The sequence below is a fragment of the Rhopalosiphum padi genome, chromosome 1 (assembly GCF_020882245.1).
Source record: "Rhopalosiphum padi isolate XX-2018 chromosome 1, ASM2088224v1, whole genome shotgun sequence".
Lineage (NCBI taxonomy): Eukaryota > Metazoa > Arthropoda > Insecta > Hemiptera > Aphididae > Rhopalosiphum > Rhopalosiphum padi.
The window spans coordinates 5,495,039-5,508,776 of NC_083597.1; the positions used below are offsets into that span (position 1 = coordinate 5,495,039).

General features: G+C 25.1%; 1 long non-coding RNA gene across 1 annotated transcript; it reads right to left on the bottom strand.

Annotated features, from left to right (window-relative positions):
• Positions 1-465: 465 nt before the first annotated feature.
• LOC132932368 (uncharacterized) lies at positions 466-8,078 on the bottom strand. Its single transcript, XR_009662862.1, has 7 exons — positions 8,059-8,078; positions 7,632-7,658; positions 6,842-6,886; positions 3,807-3,833; positions 2,301-2,351; positions 1,405-1,461; positions 466-740 (listed from the first exon to the last, which is right to left on the bottom strand). It is a non-coding gene; the product is annotated as an uncharacterized LOC132932368 (long non-coding RNA).
• Positions 8,079-13,738: the final 5,660 nt, after the last annotated feature.

The window sequence follows — 13,738 nt, forward strand, 5'->3', positions numbered from 1 at the left end:
TTTACAACAAATACGAAATTACGCGCGATTGAACCGTGTCTATACGTTATTGTGTTATTACTGTTGATATGAATGTCCTTTTCGATTCTAAGCGGTCTGTAATTTGTTTGTTTGAGTTGATTTAGTTCCCGTTGGCACTGTTGGCAGTAAACTTTAGTCTACCGTGACCGTATTTAGAGTCGTGATCTCGTCTATATCACATCGATAACGCGGCGACGTGCGGAAACGTCCGACGTAGCCCGAGAAAACCCAACACCACGCGGTGGCATAATTTGTGGTTCGACGCAACATCATACCTATATTCATTATGGTTGGTATACGAACTACGAAGCATACGTACAGTTAAGATAATAATTATAATAATAATAATAATAACATTACAGTATATGTATTACACGATATACCTAATGGATTTTAAATGTGATTTTAGGAACTATTATTATTTATAATTTAATACGCTATACATTTTTTTTAATGATATTAACATGAAGTTTTTATTCGTGCAATCTATTACGTGTTACTGAACAATAAGGTAAATTGATGAGTAACATAAAATAATGAAAAATAAATAACACAAGATACTCTTTCGTGGGGGCAATTCCATCACGTTATACATTTTATATACTTTTGTAAATGAATATAATTTGTATTTATTTAATCATATTTCTCTCGCTCGTGTGGATTATCCAAATCTATAACAGTATTTGTACAAAAGTCCCATGGATTCCTCGGTGTAAGATCTGTAATAAAAAAAAAACGTAAATATTAATATTTATTTTCTAATATCAATGATAATATAATAATAGTTATAATTTATATATTATGTAATTTATTTTCGATTCTGATGAGCGTAGTGGAAAATGTATTAATTTTACAATGATGCGTATAATTTTTTTCCGTCTGTCATCACTTTTTGAACCACTAAAAATGTTTAGTTCTTAACTACAATATATTTTTTAGTATCAACTCATCCAAAGAAATTTGACACATCATTGGATTAATTTTAATTACAAGTAAAAAACCTTGAAAATCGATTACGAGAATCCTCATAAGTTGTAATTATAACAGCTGAATTTAAAAATATTAAATTTACATGGAGACGATATTTTTGTATATTATGATATATAAGTAATGTGAAATATGTATATACGTAATACTACTATTTTAATTTATTTTGATTATTTAAATTAAAAATAATATTACTTTGTACAATTAAACTTGGCTTTACTAACTTCAATATTAAATTTACTTTATCCACTTTTATTTGGTCATCGTGACTTATTTCTGGAGAAAAAGACAACGCTGACCACTAAAATTGAGCATTGTGTACAATTTACGATTTCCTACTTTCTCCTTAACATAGGTATACGAGTATAATAAATAAATAAATATATAATAACTAACTTGCAGGAATATGCTGTATATAGCTATTCGGTTGATCATTTATCGTCACATATTTATCTAAAACACAAATAATGTAATTTACGGTGTTAATAACTGGATTCGATTAAATTCCGTGGTAAAAATATACAACAATATAATACACTTTTCAAAAAATGTAATTTTTAAATATTAAACGGTATGATTTTTTTATCATCATTGAATTAGAAATATTTATTTTTGTGATCATTTAAGAACATACTATTATAACGCGCTTATTTTGTCCACAATTAAAACATATTTAGCCATTAAAAAATAAAAATAAATGTATACGTATGATATAAAGTTATTTGTATCTATCCAAGTATAATGTATATATGTATGTATACCTACATATTTTTTTTCTTTCTTTGTATAGTATTATACTAATACTTAGACTTGTTAACACTTAGTAATCTCGGAAATCACAAAAACTATCGAAAGTTTGTACTCCTATTGAAGAACAGAATAAAAAAAAGAGGCTTTATTTATAATCTTCTATCTTCTCTATATATTTCGTATACAAGAGACAATAATGCTCATATATTTGTAGCTTATAAACTAAAAAACTACGCAAGACCTGTTTTGACTAATGTAAGAGATTTATAGGTGTTAGTTTTGAGTAAAATTTTAAAATTTTAACAACTATTTTATCAAATCGAATATAGATGAACAAATTTATTTTTCTCGGATGAACGTATCATATTTTATTTATATTTGGTAATAACTAAGTGAATACCGCGTGAAAATAGTATTTAATTGCACAGCTAGTGTTGATTGTAAATTATTTATTCTACAACAGTGATAATCTTAAGTAAAATTTAATAAATGTTTATTTTACTTTTATAGTTATTAATTTTTGATAACATATTTATACGTACTTTTCGAATTCAAAATATATGCGAAATGTTCACAGTAAGCCATTGCAAACTCTAAAAAATAAAATTTAATTAATAGTTATATGTATTAATTTAATCGAAAAAAATAATTTATTTTCAATTAAGTACTAAACTGAGCAGTAATGAGTAAATAAACTCCTAATAAATATTGGTTTTCAAAAATCTAAATATATAAATGTAAAAATGGAAATCTCTGTTCACTCATGCTATCTGAAACTCAAACAATTATCTTGCATTTTTTTTTTTCATGAAAAAGTACATCGTGGAGAAGGTTTTAAACCTATTTCTGATTTTATAAGTTAAAGAAAAGTCGAGTTTTTAATTTTTTAAATAATCGGGAAATACACATATAAAGATATATTTTTTTCATAGATGGTAACATTATTAGTTATTAGTATAAATTAGTATTTTAATGAATAGTTGATGTCGTATAACAGTACTTGTTTTTTTGTTCATACTATTGATTTTTGAGTTTTTGGTTTTTGAATCAGGATGAAAAGGAAATCAAATTTGGGTCGTTCAACAGCAAAATAAATGCTACTTCAAAATGGTGAAAAAAGCAATGCTGCTGGACGGGACAGTTAAGTATAAAATTGATATGTCGAAAATACGTCACATCAGAAAACCAAAAATATTATTTATCCACACGCGTTACGCTAAATGTTAAAAAATGTTTACAATCTGTAAAGTAGAACAATAAGTAAATATAATAAACAAGAAAACAAAATTGACATCAGTGACATGATTGAGGGGGAAGAGGCCAATTCGTAAAACCCTCAAAATGTTAACAATGTTAGAATATATTCTATAGATAGCCAAATTTAACACGGATGCATTTTGTTCGGACCACGAAACGTACGGAGATCGCTATTATTTTATATTTTCTGCAGGTGTATAAAAATAAGTTCTATTTTGATAATACGAAAAAGTACAACCTGCGTACTGTGACTATTTGTGGGCAGAAAACGTATTTCATGTATTATAGAACTACAACTATTCAATAGCGTATATCCATTGAAATGTTCTGAAATAATATTGTAATTTTCTTGTGTATAAATACCTAACAGTAGCAATAATCCGAAGAAAACACGTGTAATTGGTTTGTGCAAAATTCAAAAACTACATTCCTTAAGTAGACGTCTTAAACTGTTTACATTTTAAAATTCCCAATTCTTATAGTATATATAATATATATCATATTTTATATTATAGGTAGGTAATGCTAATAAAATACGTTTAACTTTTGAATATAAACTTTAAAAAAATATATGAAAAATATATAATCAATCCTAATCCAACCTGATGCATTTTTAGCATGTTATATATTTCTGGAATATATATTTATTTTAGAACGCCGAGAGGAGGGAGGGTTTATTGTAACACCTAAAACATCCCGCCTGGCTACGAGTCTATCATATTATGTTTATAAAATATCAACACACATTTTAGTAGTTCTTTTCTATTAAAATGAATAAGCTGTAAACATACTATTATATGAAACTTCTATACCAAAGCCTGGAAAATTGTAAATAAAATATATAAAAATTGTTTTATAAATATCAAGAAACATTATACACATTTTATTTGTATTGACGTTTCTATAATATTGTACTGACTATTTATTGGATTATAATTCATATTTATTATTAAGTAATAATAATATTACAGTAGTACAATAATAAGTAAAAAACAAAACAAGTATTTATTCAATTAATAAAACAGGTAAGTAAGTGAGTACCACTCTACTATATATATATAGTGTCGGTTTACTATCTTTAATGGATAAGTTAAATTTGAATTCAATGATATACACTGTATATTTTAGTCCCACTATGAACTAAATACATTGTTTTTGTTCGAATTACCGCGTGGTTTTCAAGGAACCGAATATTTACTTCGAATTATCGAAGGTTTGAATTATCGAGAGTCGACTGTAGTTAAATAATATGAGTATTGTATTAAAATTTCAAATATACTTGTAAATATACTTAAAAATACTTGTAATTTGTAAAAAGAAATTTTGCCGATGCATTTTTAATATTTTTATACACATTTAACTCATGTACCCTGTATTACAAAAGCTTAAACCAAGCAAATAATTGTTTAATCGGTATTTATAAAAATATTTTTAATTTAATTGTAAATTTTGACTTTTTTAAAGTAGAAACTATAAATTCAATTTTCTAATCAAAACTACCCTCAAAGTTGAAGGTTGAATCATTTTTTCGACTGTTTATCGTATATACAGGCACAAAATAAAAATACCAATACCTGCTACATTCATTACTACACTTTAAATCTAACATTTTGATGACGCAATTCAAAAATTATGTTATTTAGTTGATTACAGCGTGTTAAAATATAGTTATAATCACGGTTTAAAATATTTTCAACTTATAAAAGTATGATATCCTAATGAGGATTACGAGAAAATTTCAATTGCTATGCAATAAATATATAAAATAAAATAAAGCCTTAAATTTTTTAAATCTATAGTATGCATAGCATATACACGGTGATTATTTTATCATTAAACACTCATTATTTCAAAAAGTGTTGACTTTTTTCTATTTTTTTTCAAAATCTTTAGTTTCATACTTTTTTAAAACTATACAACATTTTTATTTTTTTCACTCTTGTATATTTAGTAGTAAAATTACTATCATTTTTGATTTTCAAACGGCAACCTATATATTAAAAATGTCATAAAATAGTTGTTAGGTTATTTCTTTGTGAATTTTAACGTTAAGATTATTATTTTTATTTAAGCGTTAGTGAGTTACAGCTGCTCAAAGTTGGTTTGTTTGAGGGTTTTAAGTATTCGTCTCACAGGTTATTACAGCTGTGAGGTGTTGGTAAATGGTAACTACAAACTACAAAGTTCATCACTGCGTCGATAGTCAATAACGAGTTTATTGCATATGAAAATATGTAAGTACTTCTTATTATTATTTATTACTCATGTGACTACTGCAGGTTTTCAGAAACAAGAACTATTATAAAAACTGAAAACCACCCAACTTTGAAAAACTATATTATATCTCGCTAAAAAATTTTATACGGAAAATAATAATTCAAACGTTAAAATTCATGAAAAAATATCCCTAATAACTTAGAACATTTTAAATATAGGTTGCCATTTTAAAACCAAAAGCTAATAGTGGTTTCACTATTAAACATTGTGAAAAAAATAAAAATGTCATACAGTATGAGAAAAGCATGAAAAAAAATATATTCGACTAAATAATAAGTGTTTAATGATAAAAGAATCAATCTATATATTTATTTTAAAAATACACTTTCATCGTAAATATTATCAATATTTAATCATCTTAATAGATTAATATAAGTATTCAAAACAATGTTCACAATAATTGTTTTTATTAATTGATGCATTGTTAAATTTTACTCCATTTTTTAATCACAATGATTTATTTAGGTAATAATTATAAATTTTAATATTTAACATATTCATTTTCTACTGGAAAAAAAATATAAACGAAGTAATTTAAAACATCAACAATAATTATGCGTGTAAAAAAAATTTGATGATTGTTTTCTCGTGACCTTTCAACTACAAGAAATAAAAATGTAAAAAAAAATTATTAACTTTGAGGGTCCATTGCTTTGTATACCCGAAATAATCCAAATAAACATACGAAAATAATTGTAAAACAATATTTACATACCCTAGTTATTTATATGAAAAATACGAAACCCAAACGACATAATATAATACATTAATACCTACTGGTGAAACACTCGAATAAAGTACACATCAATAAAGTCGCATCTTATATTCCGTCGTATTGCCTCACATATTATGCTTATACGCACGACGTGATAAATTAAAACAAATGTTACGATCTGCATAATCATTACGGCCTTGTTAAATCTCTTGTACGGAAAATTTTATGATTAGTATGATATCCGTTTAAGTTTCAATTTTAACTTTAACTTTAACCATTTCAGACTTAGCACCGATGAACCCAATACCCCCAAATACCCCGGTGGCACCTAAATCATGGTTATTTCATCAAAATCGTATTCGATAACCGACTTCAAACGTATTTCATCGATTGCATAACATAATAAGTTTCTAAATAAGTACTTCTCAATATTCTAGACTATTAATCAAATTAAAATTAAAACTATTAAATAAAACAAATTGTTTCGTTTACAAAAAGCCCAGTTAGTCCATTATTAAAAATAGATTTTTCTTTTACAAAAGGTAAATAAAATATTATATTATGTAAACGCATATTATTAATGTGGCGATATTATGATTATATTGAGGAACAGTAGTCCTCCGTATTTCGTTGTCGTCGTATCTAATATGGTATCATAAATTCAAAATACAGTGAATGGTTATGTAATATTTTCTTCTCTGTATATTATATAATATAGTCTTTACTCATTAGTAAATTTTGACTTGTCATTAAAATGATGTAGGGAAATTTCAGATGTGCTAACAATATATTGTAATTGTTTCGTAACGTTATTAATTATAATAAATAACTTACATACTTCTGAGAATACATGCACGTAATTATCCGAAGCAAACTCATCTAAAAATACATTTTTTTAGCTATTATAAGAAGTGTAAACACAAAAATCAATCACTTTTTTTTTAGTGTTGTGAAATATTTCAATACCTTTATACCGGTATTTAAATACTTTATAAATACTATTTTGTATTTAGAGACCTGATCAATGATGCATTTTAAGTATAACTGATTGATGCATTGAATACTATTGATCACATCAAATGTATTTGTCTTGCTATCCTTTATAAGTTAATAATTAATATAGGTTGGCATACTATAATTTTTACTGTCTATAAAATATACATTCACTAACAATGAAAACATTGTTGTTAAATTATATCAAGTAATATAATAGTTGTAGCCTGTTTAACATTAATTATGGTTTAAGTATATTACAACAAATACAGCTCTTAAAATTATGGTGCATCATTAAGGGTACTTATTAGTTATTGGTTAAATATTTATACAACAATAGCTATTTTTATTTTCATTATTTGAACATATAACTTAAATATTTTTTTTTTACAATATACTCAAACATATATTTGTTTGTAAACATATAAAGTGAAAAATAGTTAATACTATTAGTACTATTAGGTATAAATTATATACATATATATATTATGTTATATGTACTATTTTTTAATTATATGCGTACATATCACATACATATTTTAATCAAAATCACCATACAAAATAGATACATAAATAATTTCGTGCAATAGAAAATCAATTTTATTTTAAAACAATAAACCATTAAACTTACATACAAAACCTGCCTCTGCTAAATCGTCTAAAAATTTATCAAAATAATAATTTTTTTAATATCACCACATAAATATAAATATAATATAATCGTAGTAAATTATCCATTATATAGTCCTATAATTAGATTAATAAAATTATAATAACTAACAAATGAATACTTAATTTCAAGACTTTAAATTTTCATATATCAGTCAATTTACCAAATAAAATTGTAAGTTTACTATTATAAATTATTCAATAAGCTTTAAGTGATTTATGATATTTTATAATACGCAGAACTAAGGGATATCTAATAATTACCAATTATATTACAATAAATAATAAAATCCAATCACTTAAACAAATTTTAAAGCGTATTTACAAATATAAATATACGTAATTTACTTATACCAATAATATATAATATATATAATATAAAACCTTACCGATACAAACTGCGATAAAAAAAAATATATGTATATGTGTGTATAAAATTTATTTCAAGTTTAAAAGTATGGCTTATAATTAAATCGAACAAATTCTTTTAGATACTTAGCTATTCCAATTTTACATGTATAATACCTATATTTTATATATTTTTATGTAGAATTTGCATATAATTTATAACAATATAGAATTATTTTTTACGAATTTCAATGCAAGTTTAGTTTATAAAAATCATTTACAAGGCCTTAAACATTCATAAAATTTTTTATTATTAATTAATAATGTTTTGCAATCATTATAATTTCAGTAGATAAATTCAACTTGGGGAATTACATAGTTTAACATGTAACTTCAACAATTTAACACTAATGTCAACACATGTATATTACATATATTTTTATATATTACAATACAAAATTTTCTTGAATTTGTTAGTGAATGTCCAAAAATGAGCATAAATACAGATGAAAGTTAAGGACGCAAAATTATTAGAACCGAACTTTTAGTAATATATTATAGACAATTTATATTTTAGTAGACAACTAGTGTAAGACGTTTATCGTAGGTATACATTATACTATTGCGAACAATAGTTATATCTACTTATTATTACCAACGGTTGTTCTAATAAAACACGAACACCGACCAATAGTTTTAATTAAAAACAAATTATTAAAACTTTTTTTATTCGTAATCCAATAAAAAATAAATTTTATAATATAAAAATAGTAATATTAATAATATAAAATTAATTTCGGTACAGAACTTTGCAAGATACACTAGTTAACTAAATGCTTTAATAATGCTTTTACCGTTAATACCGCACCAATTTATTGGATACTGACTTTGACTGAGAATTCCTAAATCGAAAAGTTATATAAGCTTCATAATATAATAAAGGCGTATCTTACAAATTACAAGTTTAACACGTAGTTGGTAAACCTATATTACGTAAAACAATTTTTGATATTCACGCATCACTTTTTCCATTGCTATTAATTATTCGATCAACTTAAACCGTTGAATCATACATAGAAACAAGTATATTTTTACACATTACCAATCGGAAATATATTTTTTGTAATTACTATTATTAGAAAATAGATAAAAAAAAAAAATAAAAATTTTATAGTAAAAAATGATTTTCAAATAACTGGACGGGATCAACACTCATTCAGTATCGTTCGATTCTTCCAAAAACTCTTCCTCTGTCTCCTTTAACGACGATAAAAGTTTATAGGCCATATTATTATGAAAACAAAATAAACGTATAAAACTTAGCTGGATAAACTGTGAGCTCGGCACTCACTGTGTATCGGTTAGGTTCAACTTTGCTCGCTAATAACTGCCAAGGATATATAGACAGCTTTGTTATTTATTTATTTTTTTTGTTATTATTTGAAGGCAATAACTAATAAATAAAATCGAGCCAATCAACAAACATTACGTCTGACCTTTAAAACGCATCTATGTGAGTGTCACACTCACATGTTTACCAACGACGGGATTCACATATAATATATATGCTAACACTTTATCACTCATTAATCATTAATATGGTATTATAATATATTACAATAATATAATGTAAATATTTTTCAATTCTGGTTGTGGGACGTCAAACTAAATTAATGGATCATAAATTCTTATGACTTACAATTAATTATTTACTTGGGTAAATAATTTATTATTTTAATAATACATGTATAATATATAATACTATGGTGCTTAGAACGAAAAAATACATACAACTAAAAAAAAATTGTAATTTAACATATTTTTTTTTAAATCATACCTAGCTCAAATTCACTAATTTTGGTTTAAAATACAAAAAATACAAGTTGATAAATCAAAATTGTTTGAAAAAATTTATTAATTCAAAAATGATATATAAAATGGGAGTTACCATTAAAAAAATTAAAGTTGTGTTGCGCATGTGCAAAATACATGAATTAAAAAAAAATTGTTGGTTTTAATCATTTATGATCCATTAGTATAGTTTGATGTCCTCTAAACTGAATTGAAAAAACAGGATAATGAGTGATAAGTGTATCCTGTTTCCGAGGACACATGGTATATTAATCATAATTATGATAAAATTTCTCTTGGTAATCCAAACTTCCTACAGATCCGAAATACATGCATCAAAGTAATTTTTTATAACATACTTATTTCATATTACGTCAAAATGTTATTGCATATAACTCACCTACTGCCTACACACTAGTTTAATAATCTATAAACCCAATAATAACTTACTACTGTCATAAGGTATTACGATGTTATAAATATTGTCCTCTGAATCTATAATCAAAATCAGAATCAATAGCGTGATAATAACAATTATGATAAAAATATGTATCGACAATCATAAACTCATAAAATACTGGTTCAGTCTTTGTTTTTTTATTTTTGTGTATAGTACCTATCGTTTCATGGGGGTAAACCAGAATTTATTTAACACTTATAGTTTTAATTCTTAAATATATATATTTTAACACAATAAAAATAACTTTCTTGAATTCTAATCTACCATTATATCCATATTAATAAATAATAATATATCTTTAAATCACATCTGAAAAACTTATTTTAATTTTACAATATTATATTTTTTCTTTAAATGTAGTAAGGTGATTATTTTTTTTTACAAATAAATTTAATTCAAAAAGAGTAGTTTTACTAGAGAGTAACTATACACAGTAATTTGGATGCAAAAAAAAGGGTTTTATCAAATTTTATTAAAATATAATAGTGTTAAATTGATAACTTTTAACACACCCCTCAGAGCATATTTTTTTAGTCCATTTATAAAACGTAGCCACAAACATATTTCAAAAACATTTTCACAATTATTTAAAGAAAATACAAACATCAAGACATATTTGTTTTGGGGAAAGATAAAAACAGAAGTCTAGAAAAAAGTAATTCTTAGTTGCTCTAGTTAAATAATGACAAGTGTAAATAGGCAATTAGAAAATTAATATTCATTAGTCACGAGTTTTCAAGTATCACTAGTATCAGTATGATACCAATCCGTCGTATTAATGAAATGGCACAACCAAAGTGTAGAAAAGATAAAAAGTTTTTAGAAATGTATAATATTACATAAACATGTATTCCTTATGCAACACACATTACACATAATATTGAACCATTAGGATATTTTTAAAACGAAATTCCAGTTTTCTGTGCAACCACATTAAGGAAAATATTTAAAAACGTTAAACAAGACTTGTGTAAGATTCTAGTTTTACAATATATCAACCCAAACAAGGAAATAATAATGTCTGTGGACAATACTTTATACTTCAGTACGCTTTACCAGTATATTTGACTTCGAAAATATTAACTGAGATACAAACTATATGAACTTGAACTGAAAAAGTAACATGATATGTGATAGTCTAGGGTTGTTGGTCACAACTTTTATAAGTTTATCCACGGAGAGCAAATAATAATAGAATGTGATCACAAGTTATTGGAGTTTTACGTTCAAAAACACGTTAAAGTTGATACACCATTAATATTTCAGGGAATGAGAATTAGGCTTTAGTTCTATGAATTCAATGTACAATTTAAAAAAGGGGTCTCTAATGTACATAGCTGACCAATTAACCAGAGTGTATGTTGAGAATCCGCATGATTGTGATGATCAAAAGTTAGAAGAAAGAAAAAAAAATGATAAGGTTGTGTATTTTAACAGGGATCGCGATGATGTGCCGATAACTATAATAGTAGACCGAAAGGGTATCTAAATTATTATAATGTGTATTAATGTTCAAAAATAAAAAAATGTATTACTAAATTACAGTTTATTATTCATGTTTCGTATTATTAATCAAATCGTCTAAGAAATATTAAATTTAATAATTAAAAATTAAAAAAAATAAAAATTCCAATGATAGCTTTTTTTATTATTTATATTGACACTCCAATAAAACACTCCATTATTAGGTATAACATAAAATACGACGATGGCGCAAACGTCAAACATCACTGATTCAATATAACATTAGAGCATAACACAAATGTATAATACTGGTGGGATATATTATCTCAAATAATAATTTGCTTTGATAAATATCGATATTATTATTATTATTATTGTATGGAAATTATAATAGACATAGGCACGTAGTATCATATCTTTATCGTAATAATAATACCCATCGTCGGCTCACCGTCCCAGTCCTTGTACCTTAGCGGCTTAGCTGATAGGAGAGCTAATATAAATATAAAATTCCTCCAGAGAATTATTTATGGTACATATGATGCATCGTCTCTCCTATATGTTCAATTTTGAGTTCCCCGGCATTCTACATGCATTTCCCCATTTGTCTTCCCATTTCGTACCCCCAATTATTGTCGCAATCGCCCCCATCGGCCGTATAATGCGTCTGGCAAATGAGTCCACCCCTTTTTGTAGGATAGTTCTGTCTACTAAAATACCAACACTGCTTAATCCAAAATACATTATGTTCTGTGTATTATTTTGTAAACAACTATATATAATAACTGTATTGTAATAATAATAATAATATTATGTATTTTTTTTTTATATTTACCTTCGTCATAATATTTCTCTAACGGGCGTTAATTAATTAATAAATAAATAAAATAAATAATAATATTGTAAGTTATAATATTTAAGTGATTTTTCAGTGACAGAGAATTAAAGTTTATAATTCATTAGGTCCGGTGTTAATAAATGTTAACATTATTGATGCAGAACGTTTTCAAATTCAATTCTTGCTATAAAAATAATTCACAATTAATTTAATGTTACATACTTTGTCTTTCACTGAATTTTTTGATATATTCATAAAAACGGTATGCATATATACCTAAGGAGCATAGTAAAAATGAATATAATATTATTTTTCTGATAGGTATGCATTAATTGGCTTTTTCTGACGTGCATTTTATATCATAGCCACTAGGACTCAGTTGTACAGGTTATTAATTTATTATAATACCATCTCTAGAAAAAATTATGCTTTTTGGCTTTTAGTTATTATAATTAGTAAATAGTTACATTTATCATATTACAGCCTAGATTTACACAGTGATCGGTATTTGATAACGTATATAAGTATATAACCAATGTAATTGTATTCCTTTTAGAGGTTAGACTTAAAATAATATATTTGATTTTTTTAAAGTAATGTATAACTTAATATGGTAATATTTTATATCTACATAATTCGTTTTTTGTATTTTATGTTAAATGTTTATGACTTTTGTAAAAAGTTTTAATTTGCCATTTTCGACTATCAAAAATTTGGATTCTTTTAATTTAATTTGACCAGAATCACAAAACACATTTAATATCACTATATTACGTCTTTATATATTTACATTATCAGTAAAGCATTAAGTAATAGCCACAACGAATCACGACCAACGTAAAATAGATTGACTTACCATCATTCGTTTTGTTTATTGCTAAGAATAATAAATTGATAATAACAATTGATAAAAAATAATTAACATCTCCAACGTCACATCCATATTGTATTATATTTATGAACTCGTATTTTGATTTTATTAGATTCATATTATGTGATTTCTACATATAGCCACTACAATTCTATGCTGAATTTCGAACAATGTTATGCTATTAGTAGTTTTTCATCTAATATATACATACTTTTCTTACGAAGATTTATTATTTCA